This window comes from Balaenoptera physalus (assembly GCF_965194825.1).
Source record: "Balaenoptera physalus genome assembly, chromosome: 15".
NCBI classification, from domain to species: domain Eukaryota; kingdom Metazoa; phylum Chordata; class Mammalia; order Artiodactyla; family Balaenopteridae; genus Balaenoptera; species Balaenoptera physalus.
Genome location: NC_138894.1, coordinates 77100152 through 77118549, shown reverse-complemented (window position 1 = coordinate 77118549; position 18398 = coordinate 77100152). Strand labels below are relative to the sequence as shown.

General features: G+C 44.0%; 1 protein-coding gene across 2 annotated transcripts in view; it reads left to right on the top strand.

The window, feature by feature from the left end:
* DPYSL5 (dihydropyrimidinase like 5) overlaps positions 1-18398 on the top strand; it is an 89530-nt gene that overhangs the window by 45033 nt on the left and 26099 nt on the right. The window lies entirely within an intron of this gene.

The window sequence follows — 18398 nt, the reverse complement described above, 5'->3', positions numbered from 1 at the left end:
AATGAGCGGCGAATTGGCCATGGTCAAGATGTCATCAAATAGAAATCCGGCTGGGTCTGTCCGTCTTCTTTGAGGACCCAGAGACTCCCTCTTGTCTGTGCCAGGGCCATCTGGTCACTGAGACAGCCTCCCACTAACTCAAAACCATCAGCAGCAGGACATCTATTCTTGTAGTCAAACCACACGGGGAGCCAAATCCTAACCCGAAGAGTGTTTGTCTAGAACAGGATCAGCCTAGCAGATGTACAGTGGCACAGGCTAGGTGGCCTGCCACTTCCCGCCCCCGGTGGAGGGTCCTGACCCTACCTCCCTCCTCCCATTGCAGAGGACTAAACCTATCAGAGTCCTGGGATATGACCTGCTGGGACATAAATAAATTCCCTTTGGTGTCCAGCCTGCCAACCTTCTTACCAAGGAGCCCATTTATCCATTGGGCAGACTGTTTTTGCTATTTTGCCTTTGAAACTTGCTCTTTTGGCATTAAACCTTTAAATGCCGCTCACTTCCTTTCTTCTTTTTTCTTGAATCTGTTATTCTGTCCATTTCTGTTTAATTCTAGCCAAAATGTCTTTCCAGTCTTTTTGCTCTGCAGTAACACTTCCTGCTCATCGGGATCCAGACTCATACAGTCTTGCTTATTAACTGATGTTCCCAAGTTCACTTCATTCCGGTAAAAAACTGGAGGGACCTTAGAAAATAGCCCACCCTCTCATTGATAGGGAGAGAGAGTGAATGAGTTGCCCCAAGTCCCAGAGGTAGTTGGACCAGACTGTAAGTTTCTCAGTCTGAGGCCCTTTTCACCACACCACTCAGAGGATCCTGAAACCCCAGATTCTGGACAGTCACCCCTTTCAGACAGCCTATGACCTCTCAGTAGGCTGCATGCAAATAGTTAACTTGACACCGTGTGGCTCCGAACTTGCCTGGACCAGATAAAGGCATCAAGGAACTGATGCATCAGGCAGACAGCAGAGTAAGCTCTCCGCCTCCCCAAGGTGGCAGCTTTATAACACACCACTGTCCCTAGAGGAATAACACTGATGTCAGTGCCTTAGAGCTGACAGTTTTTACCATTTACAAATGGTTGTTGTGGGGATTAAATGAGCTGATGCATGAAAAACACTTCACACAGTGCCTGGCACAGAGTACGTGCATGGTAACTGTTAGTCCCCAGGCTGTGAGTACCTGCTTCCACCCTAGGCCTGGCCTTGGCTCTGTCTGGTTTCTAGGGTTACTTGATCCACCCACTTTGGCTTTGCAATGAGATTGTTCTACTGTCCATCTAGTACCCGTGCTGCCTATGTCCCCGGCTTTGCCAGCAGGGTCATGTCCTGCTTGAGAACTTGCAGTGGCTCCCTGTTGTCTGGTTTGGAGTCCTAGATCTTCACCCTGGACAGCTCCCCATCTGACCTTGCCCTCTCCATCCAATCCTCACTGCCGACATGTGCCCATCCATCAGGAAGGGGGTTTTCTCAGCCCCCTTCGCTATGAATGTCCCATGCTCCCTCCTGCCATCCCTTCCCACCCGTCCACAGAAGGCCTTCACGACTTACCAAGCTCATGTCACATTCTTCCTCCAGCTAATTCAGCCCCAGGATCCACTTTCTTCTCCTCAGCTGAAATAAAGTGTCATCCTGGGGTTTTCAAATTGTTTCCTATGTAAAGTTTGTCTCTCAACTGGATTGAAAACTTTGAGGGGCAGAGACCACAATTTATATTTAACTCGTGACTCACCACAGACTCACAAAGATTTAAACATGTAGTACAATAGATGCTCAAGAAATAGATGAATGTCTACATAGGGTGGCAGTCGTGAGCACAGGCTGGGGTGGACGGCCAGAGTTTGAATTTCAGCTCCACATTTACTGGTTGTGTGATTTGGACGAGTTAATCTCTCTCTGCCTTTCAGTTTCCTTCTCTGGAAAATGGAGATTATGATAATACTTTATGTGTGTTGAGATACTACTGGTAAAGAACTTAAAATAGTACTTGGTAGTTCCCTGGCAGTCTAGTGGTTAGGACTCGGCGCTTTCACTGCCGTGGTCAGGGTTCAGTCCCCGGCTGGGCAACTGAGATCCCACAAGCCACGTGGCCAAAAATAAAAAATGAATAAAAATCTTAAAATAAAAAATATATTTTAAAATAGTACTTGGTGCTTACTAAGCACTATATGAGTGTTTGTTAAATAAATAGATCGTGATGATTGAGGACCAACCCCTGGAAAATCCATTTGTGCAGTTTCCTCACAAGCATACGTATTAAAGTGTTAGACATCGAATAGGAATTACAAAATTGGTTTCTATCTCTACTGTCAGGGTTGACTGTGTGTGTTATAGATTTCAAATGGAGCCTAAATAATACTGGTGATGACTTCTAGATAATTTTCTTTCTCCTTTCTTTCTCTTAGAAACAGAAATATCCAGTTATAAACTCAGCAGGTAGCAGGAGCTATTTAAAGATGTCCTGCTTCAAATCAGGTATCTCGTATAATAAAGTCTTGCTGGCAACTTTCACTGTACATCTACGTTAATTGGTAGGCCAACCTGTAGGCCAGGTTGACTCTTCTTAGAACAAACGTAAGAGAGATCTATCATTTCTTACAAATTTTTACGTCTAGCATTGGAAAAAAATCTCCTATGGTGACCAAGCAGCTCCTCAATTCCTAGAATAAGAGTGTTTGCAAAGAATTGATCTATACAGAGAGATTATTGCTTTTGAAAACCTTTGGTTCAAGAATAGAGATAAATGTACCCTTTGTGATTAACCCCAGCATCTTGGAAACCTTTCATACCTCATACAAGCTCTGCTTTTATACTCTCATCCAGCGTCTCTGGGGTTTAAAAAAAAGATAGAAGTGGGGCTTCCCTGGTGGCGCAGTGGTTGAGAATCTGCCTGCCAATGCAGGGGACACGGGTTCGAGCCCTGGTCTGGGAAGATCCCACATGCCGCGGAGCAACTAGGCCCGTGAGCCACAATTACTGAGCCTGCGCGTCTGGAGCCTGTGCTCCCCAACAAGAGAGGTCGCGATAGTGAGAGGCCCGCGCACCGCGATGAAGAGTGGTCCCCGCTTGCCGCAACTGGAGAAAGCCCTCGCACAGAAACGAAGACCCAACACAGCCATAAATAAATAAATAAAAATTAAAAAAAAAAAAAGCAACAGTCTTTAAAGATTATCTTTATAAAACAAAAAAAAGATAGAAGAAAAATACATCGTGTATTGTATGTATACTTCAGTGATGCATATAGTACATGAATGATGTATTTTTCTTCTTCCTATTTCTTTTCTTAAAGAATATTCTTTTCTGAATATTTTTTAATATTTCAAGAAATATTTGAATATGGCCTTATGGAAGGCTTCAAAAATCTCAGTTGAAAATATCTCTTCTCCAAAACCTCACTGAGGTTGCCTCCTATCTGAAGTGGCCATATTTCTGTGTTGAATGTCAGGTGCACATCTTAGAATGGTTCACTGGCAGGTAGAAATGTGTGTAGATGCTGTATCTTCTCCCCTAAGTGGTTTCTGCCTCATTGTTCCCTCAGGTTATCCCTATAGCCAACCATGTTTTTCTCTCATTCTGATCCTTTTTTATTTCTTGTTAATTAAAAATTAGGAGATGTAAGGATCCCTAATTAGTGACAATGTGAGGATAAAGCTGTAGGCCAGCTATAGTTAAGAACTTTCTCATTCACCACTGTGGTTCTTTTTTTGTTTGTTTGTTTTGGCTGTGTTGGATCTTTGTTGCTGCGCGCAGGCTTTCTCTAGTTGTGGCGAGTCAGGGCTACTCTTCGTTGTGGTGCACGGGCTTCTCGTTGCGGTGGCTCCTCTTGTTGCAGAGCACGGGCTCTAGGCGCGCGGGCTTCAGTAGTTGTGGCTCGCGGGCTCTAGAGCGCGGGCTCAGTAGTTGTGGCGCACGGGATTAGTTGCTCCGCGGCATGTGGGATCTTCTTCGACCAGTGATTGAACCCATGTCTCCCGCATTGGCAGGTGGATTCTTAACCACTGCACCACCAGGGAAGTCCCTCATTCACAAATGTTTATCTCTCACACTACACACACACTCACACACTTAGACACTTTCACATACTCACTCTCACAGTCGCACACTTAACGCACTCTCACATACACACACGTGCACTCACTCGTGCACACAGTTTTAGAGCTGGAAGTGCCACTGGAGATTAATGAATTCAACCCCTCATCTATGAATAACTTTCCTCTTTAGATTTAAACTCTCTACAATGTTCTCAATATTTAAAAATAAAATTAAACTTGGTGTATGTTAGTGAACTCTGTTCTTGGGAAGAGTATGTACAGAATGAAGAAGGTCATGATTGGGTAGCCCAGGAAGCCACTTTTTTTTAAAAAATCTATGTGTTACGCTTTTTTTTTAAACAACTTAAGGTATAATTGACATACAGTAAGCCGCACATTTTTAAAGTGTATGGTTTGATACACTTTGACACATGTATATACTGTGAAGCCATCACCATTAATATAATAAACATATCCATCCCCACCCCTGCCAAAGTTTCTTGGTGTCCCTTGTAATCCTTCCCTGCGCTGGCAACCACTGATCTGTTTTCTGTCACTATAGATTAATTTGCATTTTCTCACATTTTTATATAATGGAAAATGCAGTATGTATTTCTTTTTTGGTCTGGTTTCTGACTTAGCATTATTAAGTTTTTGGCAACTACAGATAAAGCGACTATGAATATCTGTGTACAAGTGTTTGTGTGGACATATGCTTACATTCCCCTGTGTAATTACCTAGAAGTGGGACGCCTAGAATATATGGTAGGTGTACATTTAGCTTTTTAAGAAATTGCCAAACTGGTTTCCAAAGTGGTTGTAACATTTTCTGTTCCTTCCAGGCTCCACATTTTTGCCATCACTTGTTATGGTCAGTCTTTTTAATTTTAGCCATCTAACAGATGTATCAGTGGTAGCTCACTATGGTTTTAATTTGCATTTCCCTAGTGTTGAATGTCTCTACATGTGCTTATTTGCCCTCTGTATATCTTTGGTGAAGAGTTCACATCTTTTCCCTATGTTTTGAGTCATTGGTCTTCTTTTTTTTTTTTTTATGAAATGTAAAGAATAGGTAAATCTTTATTTTTTCCTTTCTAGTTTTATGGAAATATAGTTGACATACAGCACTGTATAAGTTTAAGATGTACAGCATAATGGTTTGACTTATATACATCATGAAAAGATTACCACAATAAGTTTAGTGACCATCCATCATCCCATATAAATACAAAATAAAAGAAAAAGAGGGACTTCCCTGGTGGTCCAGTGGGTAAGACTCCACGTTCCCAATGCAGGGGGCCCAGGTTCGATCCGTGATCAGGGAACTAGATCCCACATGCATGCCACAACTAAGAAGCCCACATGCCGCAGTGAAGGTCCTGTGTGCCACAACTAAGACCTGGAGCAGCCAAAATAAATAAATAAATTTTTTTTAAGAAAAAGAAAAAATTTTTTCCTTGTGATGAGAGCTCTTAGGATTTACTCTCTTAATGACTTTCACCTATAACATCCAGGAGTGTTAATTATATTTATCATGTCATACATTACAACCCTAGTACTTATTTACCTTACAACTGAAAAATATGGAATGCTTCAGGAATCTGTGTGTCATCCTTGTGCAGGGACCATGCTAATCTTCTCCATGTTGTTCCAAGTTTAGTGTTGCCAAAGTGAGCACTGTTTGTCTTTTTTTTATTGGGTTGTCAGAGTTGTTTATATGTTCTAGCTACAAGTCGTTTGTTGGGTACATGTTTTGCAAATATTTTCTCCCAGGCTATGACTTACCTCTTCATTTTCTTAACAATGTCATTGGAAGAGCAAAAGGTTTTCATTTTGAAGTTCAATTTATTAATTCTTTTTCTTTCATAGTTTGTATTTCGTGCTGTAATTGAGAAATTTTTGTGAAATCCAAGGTCACTAAGATTTTCTTCTATGTTTTCTTTTAGAAGTTTTATAATCTTAGCTCTTACATTTAGGTCTATGATTCATTTTAAGTTAGTTTTTATATATGGTATCCAGTAAGGGTTGAGGTTCAGTTTTTTTACATATGGCTATCCAATTGTTCCAGCACCATTTGTTGAAAAGATCATCCCTTGTCAAAAATCAGTTGACCATATATGTGTGGGTCTATTTTTGCACTCTCTTTTCTGTCTTTTGAGCTATGTATCTATCTTTACACCTATACCACAATGTCTTGATTATGATAGCTTTACAGTAAGTCCTGAAAGCCGGTGGTATAAGTCTTCCAACTTTGTCCTTCTTTTTCAAAGTTGTTTTGGCTATTCTATCTCCTTGGAAGCAAACTTTTTTAGTGCAGGCTGTAAACCAAAAACTTAAGAGAACAGTAAACTGAGTGCATTAACCAAGCACCTGGTAAACTTTCTCAGCCCTTAGCATGGTCCCTTTCCGTTAGCCAAAAGTTAAGAATTTTCTTTAGAATTTTCTAAAGTTATTTGGAGAGAAAAAATCTGTGATGTGTGTGTGTTAAAAGGAACTTAACTGGGTGCTGGGGGTTCAGATGAGGTCCATGAGGATGTTCCATGATACTTGGCTACATATTGATCTCGACATATTATCTTCACATGATCCATATCTTTATGTATAATAAATTGTGATGACGTCATAAGGAAGCGTTCATTCTGCTCCCTCTTTGTCTTACATTTAGAGTCAGTGGAGAACAGAAGTGGGCTGGGGAGTTCTGAGCAGACTAGTTTAGGATAAAACTTACATGAACTGAAATTCTAACCACTGAGCTGTTGCCACCCTCTCCCCTTCCCTCTGTCAGGTTTCCATTCTGTTTGGTACCCTTTGTTACCACCAGGCCTGGGCTGTAGCTCTTCCCTGGTTTGGTGCCCTGACTCTCACTTTGCCAGGCTTAAGATAACTAGGACTCATATTCGGGAGAGCGCTCTCGTCCTGAACCTCTAAGCCCCAGACATAGTGGCCCATCAAACAGTCTGCTTTTCCTGCTGTGTGGAAAATGCAGTGTTCAGCCTGGAGCGTGTGGAGCCTCTCACGGGCTCTGGGCTCCCAGACCCCCAGGTGGCACCTGGCAGTGCATGGCTCTGCGTAGGACCTGCAGCTAAGCTTCCAGCCGCTGTCCCCTCCAGGAGGGCTGCACTGCCCCGTCAGGCCCAGCATTTCTGTATCGCTTATACGCGTATCGTGATCTTTAAAGCCCCCCTCAGGCAGGCCTTATTTTCCTTCCTTTGCAGGTGGAGAAGCTGAGTCTCAGGGAGTGAAATGCCTTTCCAAGCTAGTAAGTACAGGCATAGGCCTCCCTGCCTCCCAGAGCAGACGCCAGCCCGCATTCCCCAGCACCAGCACCCAGCACGGCCTCAGGACAGCCTTCCTCGGCAGCTTGATGGCACTATTATCACTGAGCTTTGGGACCAAAATGAAGACTCGCCAACACTGGAGTAGATGAGGGAAGGAGAGCAGATGGGGTTACATGTGGTCTATTTCTGGATTGTTGACAAACTCCTCTTGTCTGGCATCTGTGGGCAGCCTGGACTTTTAATAAAGATGGTCATGACCTGCTTACCTGTAAACTTTCCCGCTTTGGGATTAGAAGGGGCTTTGCTAAGGAGGAAGATGACAAAGGGCGTCTCCGGGCTCTATTTTAGAACGGTTTCCCCTGGCCCCCTGGCTTCTCAGAAGCTGGCAGCCACGTTCTCTCCGCCACATAACTCCCTGTGAGGATCCTCTCCGGTCTCCATGGTAACTGCATGTCGGGAGACAGCCTGCTCTGTTCTGTGGCTTTGTATTAAACACAATGATTTAAATTGGATGCTCGGCAGTGAAGATAATCATTCTGGATTAGAGAGATGCCTGGAGATCCTCATTTCATAATTTTAGATGTTGGCACAATTCTCAGGTTTAGCCCTGTAATTCAAGCCCAAGCCACACCTACCCCTCTGTTTCTAGACTGTAGTTAGGTCCAATTTCACTTGGGCTTTTCTCCATCCTTTGACAGAGGAATCTTGGAGCCAGGGAGCCCCGCAGTCAGACCAGGGCTATCCTGAGCTCTAGAAGGGGCGGCATAATGTAAAGGAAACCTAGGGTGCTAGCGGCAGATAGACCCTCATTCAGTCTGGCTGCATGATTTCCTGAGCCACATTTTTCTTATCTGTAAGACGAGAGGAGTAACCTCTACCCTACAGAATCATATATTTTTAAAATTTCTATTGTGATAAAATATATATGACATAAAATTTATCACTTTAATCATTTTTAAGTGTACAGTTCAGTGACATTAAGTACATTCACAATGTTGTCACCACAATAATCCATCTCCAGAACTTTTTCATCTTCCCCAACTGAAATTCTATACTCCATAAATACTAACTTTCCCATCCCCCAATCCTCCCAGCCCCTGGCAACCACCATTACACTTTCCATCTCTATGAAGTTGACTATTCTAGATACCTCATAGAAGTGGAACCATACATTTTTTTGTCCATCTGTGACTGGCTTATTTCACTGAGCATAATGTCCTCAAGTTTCAACCATGTTGGAGCATGTGTCATAATTTCTTTCCTTTTTAAAGGTTGGATAACATCCATTTTATGTATGTACCACATTATGTTTATTCATCTGTCGATAGACACTTGGTTGCTTCCACATTTTGGCTATTATGAGTAATGCTGCTATGCACATGGGTATACAAATATCTGTTTGAGTCCTTGCTTTAAATTACAGAGTCATTCTGAGGATCAAATAAGATAATAAATATTAATAATATGAAGAACATTGCACAAAGCAGGCTGTCAGTAAATGTTAATTTCTCTCCTGAACGTGAGTTCAGCCTAGGTGCTAACTGCCACAGTGGTCCGATGGCTTCCGCGGGAGTGGTGTCACTTTTTGCTAGCTTCTGCATCCCTGGGACATGCTAGTCTGTTGGGTCTGGGAATTAACACAATTCATTCCCAGATTTAAAGGAAATGTCTTAACCACAGAAATGTGCATCGTTTCATGATAAAAACCATGCATGCTTTTACATTTCTCCCACCATTTGGTATTCATGTATTCCTAGTTCCAAAATGAGAAAATGTTAGGGCTGATGTATATACTTCCTTATCTGTTGTCTATTTTAAGTATACCAGGTGGGAGACCCTGAATCTGCAGTGGGATTGCCCCAGGCTGTGAGGCTCTGTGCTTAGTTACTATTTGTTGGTATCAAATCTATTCTCAGTGTTACGGAGGAGTATGAGATTTGGAATAAAAATACCTGGATCCCAGTCTTGGCTTATGTCTCAGAAACTGAGATGGTGAAAACATCTGTCCAACCCAGTGGTCATGAAGATTCGGTGAGGGCAGCACTCTGCTGTGCAGGTGGCCCTCTCCTGGAGCACTTCGTGGGGACCAGGTCCCTGTGTTGGTCTGCATCCCTTCAGGAGATTTTCTCTGCGTCTAGTTTCATCCCGAAGTTTCTATAGTTGGGGTTACTCCCCTGCTGCCCTGGGCCCCTCCAGGGTTGAGAATCCAGAGCCGAGGAGCCATCTTTCCCTGCGGGGTCCTTTGCAATTAGCTTTCCCAGGCTCAGCCGGCACTTCTGCCGCAAGGCCACTGCACAAGCAGCCCTGGAGAGAGCCAGCACCTCTTTGTCTTCAGGAATTTGCAACAGAAAGGAAGGGGGAGCAAGAGCTGTTGCCCAGCCTGGTCTGACCTGTGCCTGACCCAGCTGCTCCCCACAGCATAGCAGTCAGGCCTGTTCTTTATGGATGGGGCTGAAGGGAGGAGGGCAGATGGGGATTTCACACTGAATCCCTCCCTTTCTCTCGCTCTCAGCAGCGCTTGCAGCTGGTTGTGTCCTGTGTGCCCAGGGTCTACCTGTTGAGCCGGAGCCAGGCAGGCTTAAATCAGGGCTTCCCAGGCAGATGTGTTCACTGTCCCTGAGACCTGAAGGCTACCCTGGTGTGCTCACGTCTGGGAAGGGGAGCTTGGGTTTCCCTCGAAGGCACCTTAACTTCTAGGGCAGCTCACCTCTTCTTGAAGCCAGTGAGCTAGGGAGATTCTTGCGCTGGTGACAGGGTTTTCTTGGCTTCCATAACCCCGTGCCAGCCTGCTCCTCCTCCTGCCTCTTGGCTCTCCCTCCCGGTCTCCGTCCATGGTCTTGTCCTCGTCTTACTCCTCTCCTCTGTGGTTGCTTCTCACGGTCCTATCCCAGACTGCCTTCTCCCCCTCCCCACCTCCTCTCCCCAGGTGATCTGTTACTGATGACTCCCAGGTTTACAGCTACAGCCTAGACACCTCCATGCACCTGCCCCAAACTCAACACATCTACCACAACCCCACTCCTCTCCCGGGGACCCCTCCTTCCAGGAATGACACCCCCATCCTCCCAAGCCAGAGCTTACTTGCTCAAGACCACAGGACTCCTCAGCGATAAAGCCAGACCTCGGACCCAGGTGTGCCAGGCTCCAGAGTTCAGGCCTCTCCCACCAGAGCACCCTGCCTTCACGTACCGTCGGAGAATCGAACTGTATTTCTAACGAACATAAAATTTCAGATGTCACTCTAAGCCCCAACCGAACTCTGCTCTGGGACCCCTCCTCATTTTTGGCTGTGCTGGACCTCCACCTGGATGCCTTTGTCAGTCCGTCCCTGGACTCCCCACTCCCTCAGCAATCCCAGCCTACTTTCTCTGTCCCAGCTCCTGGCTTCATGGAACTGACCCCTTATAATATGGCAAGTTCACTTCAGCCCTCCCTCGTTGATTCTGTAGTGCATTTCCCATACAGTTTTCTTAAACCTCGTCTTGGCTCAGACTGACACTCCTAAATTTCCCAAAACCTTTCCTCTGTTTTGCTAGGAAGTCTGGGACCAAGGGCCTGGGCACCCTCAGCTCTCCTCCATGTCACCTGAGCTCATCTCCTCCTCTATCCACCCCCCTCCAAAATGGATGGGAAGAGATGTCCTTCCCAGCCTAATAGATATGAATATCAACCCTCAGTTTCCTCATCTGAATAATGGGAATAATAATACATATTTCACAGGACTGTTGTGAGAATTAAATAGCCACAGAGTACGTGCTCAATGGATGTTGGTTATAATTAGCAATTTTCATCTGCTCCATTGTCCCTCCATCAGCTCTGCCTTAGGATTTCTAAAGACTCCTTTCCCTCCTAAATTTGGTTGTTCCTCTCCTGATACTATTTTTTCAGCCACACAGGCATAAAACCTCCCCTGTTATTTACATCCCCTCCTCTTCTGTCATCGAACCTGGCTGCTACTTCTTCCCCGAAACAGGTTTCACATATGTCATTCATCCCAGTCCCCAGGTTGAGGTCCATCATCTCAGCACTGCAGTCGAGTTTGCACTGAGCAGTCAGGGCCATGTTCTGGAGTCTGATTTTCATGTTCTTGCTCCGCCCAGAAGCCTGCTGTGACTACAGACATGTCCAGGGATGGGGGTGACCAGAGTCCTCTCTGTAAATGTGCTCCTAAACCCCACACTCCCGAAGCCCCCTCATCACCACCGCCTCCACACACACAAGTTGCTAAACTTTGCTGATTGATGGAATCCAAGCTCATCAAGGTCCACACAGTTTGCCTCAGCCAAGACCAAACAGATCTATTCTCTGTCCTCTGGCTGTGTCCCCAGCTCTGCCCACATCATTTCCTACCCCAGAGTGTCTCATCCTGTCCCCTTCCAGCTCTCAGCCTGCCCATCCTACTGTGTCCTTCCCCTCCTCTGGTCTGTTGAACTTGATGTTGCCGTCACCATTGAGGAATGTTATCTTGTGCTGCTTTGTACTCTCATTATTTTGAAGTCATTTCTATTAGAAATGAACTTTTTTCTTGTCCTGTTTGCTAACTGGACTCTTAAGGTACTTATATTTCCCACTTCTTCTGGAGCATCTGATACACATAGCATGGTGTGCACATTCATGTTACCTACAAATTATGCTTATTGTTTATTAACTATAATAGTTATAATAGTAGTACAAATCATTAGTATTTATTGGGCTCCTACTATGTGCAGGTGCTGTCCCAGGTGCTTTACGTGCATTATCTCATTTAATCCTCATGGTAACCCCACAAGGGGTGTATTATTACTCCATTTTACAAATGGGGAAAATGAAGCTCAAAGAGATTAAATAACTTGCCCAAGGTCTTATAACCATAAGTGATGGAGCTAGGATTTAAACCTAGATCTGCCTGCCTTAAAGTCTGGTTCTTGTCACTCTACTATTTTGCCTCTAAATATAACATTAATGTGTTTTAAAAATGGCAAGCAGGGGACTTCCCTGGTGGTGCAGTGGTTAAGAATCCACCTGCCAATGAGGGGACACGGGTTCGAGCCCTGGTCCGGGAAGATCCCACATGCCGCGGAGCAACTAAGCCCGTGCGCCACAACTACTGAGCCTGCGCTCTAGAGCCCATGAGCCACAACTACTGAAGGCCGCGCGCCTAAAGCCCGTGCTGTGCAACAAGAGAAGTCACCGCAATGGGAAGCCCGCACACCGCAACAAAGAGTAGCCCCCGCTCGCCGCAACTAGAGAAAGCCCGCGCACAGCAATGAAGACCCAACACAGCCAAAAATAAATAAAATAAATAAATTTTTTTTAAAATGGCAAGCAGGTTAAGTGTGGGAAAATGTCCTTTTCCCAAGGTATATTGCAGATTAAATGTTGCCTGTCTCCTGTGCTGAAAATTCAAAGAATGAAGGGTGAGTTTTAGATATGGTAATGCTTACAGTGAGAGCATTGCAAGGTCAGAAGTGGGACCATGCCCTAGATGAAGTAATAGAGGCTGGGACCCAGAAAGTAGGAGTGAAAAGTAAAAGGAAATTGAGAAGTGCAGTTAATTATAAATATGCAATTTAGAGAAAACCAGTCAGCTGAAGAATGAGCTCAACGGGTCAAGAAAAGGCTTGGGAGCTGTATGTAGCCAGAGGGACAGTGGGTGGTCCCAAGGAACAATCATGTATCACTTGGTGTCCTGGAGAAAAGCTGGTTGCAGGGAGGGTTTGTGTTGTTTTGTTTGTTTTTCAGAGAAAAGGGGCATTTGATAAAAGGTGTTGGGGAGACTGTAAAAGAGGTTGGAGCAGTGGTCAGCATTCAAGCGGCCTTGAAGGGAATTACCAGAGAAAGGGTCAGGGTCCTGAGCCCCCAGTGTGAGCTGGATGAATTGGCAGTGAAGCCAGCGTAAACCTGTTAAGAGCGTGACCTCCCTAGATCAGGTCAATGTAGCTGATAAAAATGTGGGACTCCTTGTTTAAAAACTATTAAGAATTTCAAGATGACAGCAGAGATTAAACCAGGACAGAGCCAGTCTGAACACAGGGCACTGTGGGACTGCACAAGCCACATACCCATGGAGCTGGCATTGGCTGGTGGGCGTTATGTTTCAGGATGAGAAAGGTGTTTACTGAGTGCCAGGCATGGTTCTAGGTACCATACATACATCATCTCACTTGACGAAATGCTCAGGCCCTTCTCTGGGGAGTCTCTCACATCCCAAGGAGTGGTGCTGCTTAAGAGCTGGCTTTCCTGAGGGCCAGGGAGCAGCCAACAAGATCCCTGAAGGGCAAGGAAGTTATTCAGAGCAAGAGAGAAACCACTGATCTGGTTTTTTTTTTTTTTTTTCTCTTGTACTTCGAGCGAGTATGAGTAAAAGATGGAAGATAAATTCAATGTGAAAAGAAAAGGAAGTGGTTCAGCAATTCCAAGAGAAGCAGATCCATCTGAACAAGTGATGGCTTTCTCAACTGCATTAAGAAATGTCGAAACGTTTGCATTGGACTTAGTTTACAAAGCACATCCAAATACTTGTTATTTGATTCTCAGTGTAGGATTGTTCCCTCTGTGAAGATTGAGTTGCCCTTAATCTATACATCTAGATACTAGCAGACCCTACTATTATGATTCCAATCACCTCCCCCCAAACACACCCATTTTCTGAGCACTAGTGTGAAAATACGCTCACAGGAAGTCCCTCCCCCACCCCTAATGAAAAACCCCACAGATAAGCTCTGGCCCAAGTGCCTTCTCAACAACAGGGTACAAAGTTTGTGCCTTGACCTATTGGTTCTTGGCCTTGGAGCCAGAGAACCAAGCCTTTCCCTCTGGGGGGCAGGGTGGAGGGGTAGAGAAAAAACCACTGCTACTGGGAACTCAGCAAAACGTGATTAGAGCTGCAGCAACGTAGAAGATGGTAGAGAATGACTCTCCAAAGATCTTTGTCCTGACAAAACCAGGAAGGGCCAATGCACTGTTCTTTCCAACGCTGTGATGTCAGCAAATCAATTATATCTGAAATTTCTTTCCAACTTGCTGAGCAGGTCCCTGGTCAATATGGAGACCCCCATGTGCCCACAGTGGTCTGATAACTTCTGAAGCATAAAGATGACATTTATAATAACAGGCTTAGGTTGAGTTCAGTACAAGTTCCTGCCAAGCGTATGCCTGGAAACTGTGACATAAAATGGATTACCATTAAGAATATTGGTTTTAAATGTAAAATAGAGAGCTAGTGGGAAGCATCTGCATAGCATAGGGAGATCAGCTCGGTGCTTTGTGTCCCCCTAGAGGGGTGAGATAGGGTGGGAGGGAGACACAAAAGGGAAGGGATATGAGGATATATGTATACATATAGCTGATTCACTGTGTTATACAGCAGAAACTAACATACCATTGTAAAGCAATTATACTCCAATAAAGATGTTAAAAAAAAAAAGAATACTGGTTTTTCTTAGGGAACAAGTGGATGTGACATGACTGGGCATCAAATAAACCCAGATTTACCCAGCGGTATGTCATCAATATCAAAAACAAAATAATGGTAACCCTTTGAAATAGTAAAATTATGTTTCATATCCTGCCAAGTGTGTGTGATGGTGCTGCGTCTGTTGGTTAAACAAATGGTCCTAAAGTCCGTATTAACTTAACAGTGAGAGACGTACAGTCTCACATTCACAATAGAAACGAATGCCACATACACAGCGGGGAACGCTTGGCTAGATAGTAGTTTATGTCAAAAAAAATAAGGGCCTGGGTTGATAAATGGCCAGTTCTGGTCAACCACCAGGCTCCAGTAGGCCCTAGAGTGTTAGCTGTTCCATGGTCGTGTCTGGCATAATTGGAGAAGCGCGTGTGTCAGGAAGCAGCAATTCTACTTCCGGGCACCATATACCCTGAATGCAGGGACCACTCTGGTGTGCATGAGAATGTTCAAGCATCAGGTATAGCAGTCAATGTCCGTGAACTCAGAAATGACTACATACCTGGAGGAATGTTCATACAGTGAATTAATTTAGATGAATGAAATATCTCTCCATAAATGAATCTTAATTCTGTCAAGTAAAAAAAGCAAGTTGCAAAAGGACATGGACAGTATAATACCACTTGTGTACATTTTTCAGATTTGCAAAACAAATATAGTAAAAGCATAAGAACATGGATGGGAGAAATTTATATCAACCTCAGGGTTAAGGGATGGGAATAGGATGGAGGGTTCCAGTTGTATTCGAAATATTTTCTTTCATTTTTTTAATTAAAAAACGTGTAAGGTAAATACAGTAAAAAGCTAACATCTGTTAAATTTGAGTAGTGGGTTCATGGGTATGTGTTGTATTATGTTCTGTACTTTTACTGTATGGTTGAAATGTTTCATAACTTTAAGAGAAAGTATTTTAAATACATAAACATGGTTAACTAAATTTTAAGTAGTTTTAGTTTCCTCCAAATTAATTTTTTTATGTATACAGTATTATTTCAAGTAATATATTCTATGAAGTAAATTTCAGAAAATTAGAAAAAATAAATTACTCAGAATCTCGTCATCCAAAAACAGTCATTGTTAATGTTTTGGTATATTTCCTTCTATTTTTTTTTTTCTTTGTGTGGGTGTGTGTGTGTTTAAACATACTTCTAAGTATCTTGGGTACCTTATTGAATTCTGTCTTTTTCACTCGTTATAGCGTCACCCTTGTTCCATGTGAAGACTTAGCCTCCATGAACATCATTTCTATTGATTTCTAAAGATCTTTCACAGCTTACTTTTCTTGCATAAAGACAGTTATGAACATTCAGCAGTCACACAGTCACCTTTCCTTTTGATTATCGTAAATATAATCCTTTTGAAAGCCTCCGGAACAGGATTGGGTCACGCTCTGCTGTTGATTTCTACAAGGCTGTTTTGTGTGGGATGACAGTAAAAAGGTCTGTCACATCTGTGATATCACATTCCTGCAAAGACTGAGCTTGTCGGCATTCATCCCGTGGGTGGGAACTGTGCATATTTTAGAAGCCAGCTCTGTGTGCATCTTGCCTGGGAGGAAACCAGCGCTAGTGCATCCAGCATCTGGTGTGGGATCCCGAACCCGCAGCTGGGAAAGTGTTTACTGATCCCATTAAACTTTTGCTTTGAGGCCTGGGGTAACAGCAGTAATGATTATTCCAGATATTTATATGCCCCTTCCCAGCTTATAGAGGTTCTCACATCCACTGCCACCTGAGCTGCTGTGGGCCCCCAGCGGTGAGGCGCAGAGCAGAGCAGGCACACAGGATTACAACCAGCAATTGGGAAAGTCAGGACCACTGCCGGATGCTTCTGACTCCTTCCAGAACGCTTTTCAGTTACTATCCTTGGACCCAGGCAAGAGGAGTCTCTGCCATGGGCTCTGGACTACAGGCAACTCCCCCACATCTGCCCAGAGCCCACTGTCCCAATCCTGGACCACACTCTGGGGCCCTGGAATCCCCTGACAAAGGGCCTGAGCACTGCCAGGGCCTACGTTAGCCTGCATCTGTCCTTCTGGGGGCCAGACCACCACTCTGTGCACGCCTAGCCCCAGGGTGGCATCTTGCAGGAGTGAGCAGAGCTTAGATCCGTGGGCTGCAGGACACATAACCGGAGTTGGAGAGTATGGGCTAGAGGCAGACGCAGAGGCTGAAGGCCAACATCCCCTAGAGTATAGCTCAGAACTGCAAGCATTCTGAGAATTCTGAACTCAAGCCTGGCCTTCTGAGTCATTATGAACATATATCTGTTAGAGTAGGAGCACAGAATATACTCTGTGTAACAGTTTGTTAGCTTGATCTGTAACTTATAACTAGAGATTCAGCAGGTAGACCTCCTTTTCTACTCTCAGAAGCCCACAGATGCTAAGAACAGTCTTGGCTGTCTTATTCCACTGTGCTGTCTCCATGTTCCCTTTTTTTTCTATGCAAGTCTACAGACAGACGAGGGTGCAAAGGAAAACAATCTAGAAGCACAGAAGAAGTAAAACAATTTGGTGTGTAACATCCCAATATACCAGACACCCCCGTGTCCACACATAAAAGCAAGAAATGCATTTCAGGACAAAATAGAGTACAACCACCTGCTACGAGGGTGAATCATTCTGGCACAACCCAGCAAAATCAGAAATAGAAGCCAGCTAGTAAAGCTACAATCTGCTGCTCTTCCCCTTCTCTCCATCTCCCACATCATGATTCCTGCGTGTGAGCCGCAGAACTAGCACCCTCTGCTGGTTGCTTTAAGCTATGCAAGAAGTCAGGCCCCTGGGTTTCCCAGGACAACAAGGGGACTAGTCTCACCCGCCCAGCCAGGGTCAGCATGGAAAATCAGTGTTGCAAGAGCTTTCATTGTAATTGTTGCTTGGCCACTGAACTAATTATTTTTTCAGTCCCTTATTCTCCAGCAATATTTCTGATTCATGATCAATGATTTAACTGGATAGAGAAGCATGAAATCATCAAGACAGTTTCATTGTGCTGTTTTCCTCCCATACAGAAAACAGAGATAAACAACTAAACTCTGAATAACTAAACACATATATTAGGACAAAACTTTACAAAATGATGATTCTCTTGACTTTCACAGCTCTCCAACAAGGAAGCCGGTCCCATGGTATAGGTAAAGACTCTGTAACAGAATATTTAAAAAATAAATAAATGAAAAATGTTAAAAACAAAAAGAAAAAAAGAGAAAAAACATACTTGACCTCTTGCATCACAGAGGTCAAGTAACCGGGCTGAGGTTATCCAGCCGGGAGGTGGCATAGCAGGGACTTGAACTTGGAGCTGATTCCAGTCACAGTAAGGATCCAAATAAAAGAGTAGGTTTTGTCCAAATTTTAATTCATCAAGAAAAGAGAGTCACCTATATTAAAGCCCTCATAAAGTTTCACATATTATGGGGCCTGTCTCAATTTTTATCTCAATAAAGTTTTTTTGGAGAACAGCCCATTAGCCTGGAATAGACTTTGGTCAGTGCTAGTTTAGGAAGCTCATTGTGGTCACCTGACCAAACTGGTTTTTAAACAAGTACGTGGGGGCAGAACTTTAATACAGATTGAGTAATTATTCCTGGGCGGATTGTTTGTGATTGCAAATGAGACCTTTAAAAGATTTCT